Below are 1,569 nucleotides of genomic sequence, written 5' to 3'. Positions count from 1 at the left end.
GTTATGCTAAAAGTAATTCATAATTTGTTGAAGTTGACCAGCTACCCATATAACCTTTCATATTCTTTTAGACTCTTCATAACCTCCCCTGCTTCTTAGTCCTTGGCTTTGAAGAGGATAAGGCTATCATTTCCGAAAAACATATGTGAAACCGCGAGAGCACCCCAAGCAATACAACATCCATGTATAGCACCCCTTTCTTGAGCATTTGAAGCAGCAAAGAAAACCCCGTCGCACAGATGATAAAGAAATATGGGGACAAACCTAAATTGAGATTAAATAAAAAAAAATAGTTTTCAAATCAAACCAAAAAATATTCAATGCAATAAAAAGATCAAGTCGAAATATTTAATTTGTCCTTTAAATAAAATTAACCTTTGATGTTGAACCTTATTGCGCCTAGCATCCTAACATTTTTATCACTTTAATTAAAACAAATATTTATAAACAAAAGAATAGTAAAACAATTATTGTGTTTGGTTCAAATATCAAAGTTATAATTAGAATCAAAATAAATAAATTACACAGATACATAGACATACACACACAAACATATGTGTATAAGAATTCTGCATCGAATGCATTATGAAAGATGATTTTTTTTTTCATTTTTTTCTTCATTTTCTATTCCAATGTTTAGAAGTAAGAAATGGGAAGAAGAATAGCTTATATATATATATAATTAGTCATTTACCCGCGCGATGCACGAAAAAAAATTATGTTATTATAAATATAAATAAAAATAGAAAAACTAAAATATTTTAAATTATTTAATATAATAATATTTTTGAGCTTCCATTGGTTAAGTATTTATTATTTTGTTAGAATACAAAATTACAATTAGAATTAAAATTAATATTAAAATTATAATTTTGTATGGTTAATATAATCTCTAATTATGTGCATATTCAAATAAACTTATAGAGAGAATTTACATAATTACATTGATTTATTCTTAATTGTATTTTATCTATATTATAATTTTCACAATATGAATAATAACTAAGATAATTACATTTGGAAAGCAAATTTCAAATTTTGTATGTGTAAATTTAAACTCTAATTGAACACATTTTTTATATGATATATAATATATAGCTATTTTATTTTTCAAAAATATATTTTTTATATGATTATATAATATATAGCTATTTTATTTTTTAAATGTTGTGCTTTTTTTTTTAATTTTTTTTATAATAAAGGATGTTGTGACATTAATTGTAACATTAATTATTTCCCAAACCATATAGCTTTATTATATAATAATAATAATAATAATAATAATTATACTAAAATATTTGAATAAAGTAGTGGGGTAGCAAAAGTAGACAGCAGATAATATAAACATAGTGATTGGAATCATAAATGATAGTATGGTGTATAATTAAATGTCAAACCAAACACCAACTTAATATATACCAATAGGGCGTTTGTATATAACTCAAAACCCTTAAATGATGAAGTGAAATTATACCTTTTTAAAAATCTCAAACCACAATAGCAACAAACAAAAATCAAGGCACTAGCAACAAACAAAAAGCAAGGTACTTATTACCTAACAAAGTTAAT

Source organism: Ipomoea nil, unplaced genomic scaffold (genome assembly GCF_001879475.1).
Source record: "Ipomoea nil cultivar Tokyo-kokei standard unplaced genomic scaffold, Asagao_1.1 scaffold1237, whole genome shotgun sequence".
Classification (NCBI taxonomy): Eukaryota; Viridiplantae; Streptophyta; class Magnoliopsida; order Solanales; family Convolvulaceae; genus Ipomoea; species Ipomoea nil.
This window is presented reverse-complemented; position numbering follows the sequence as displayed.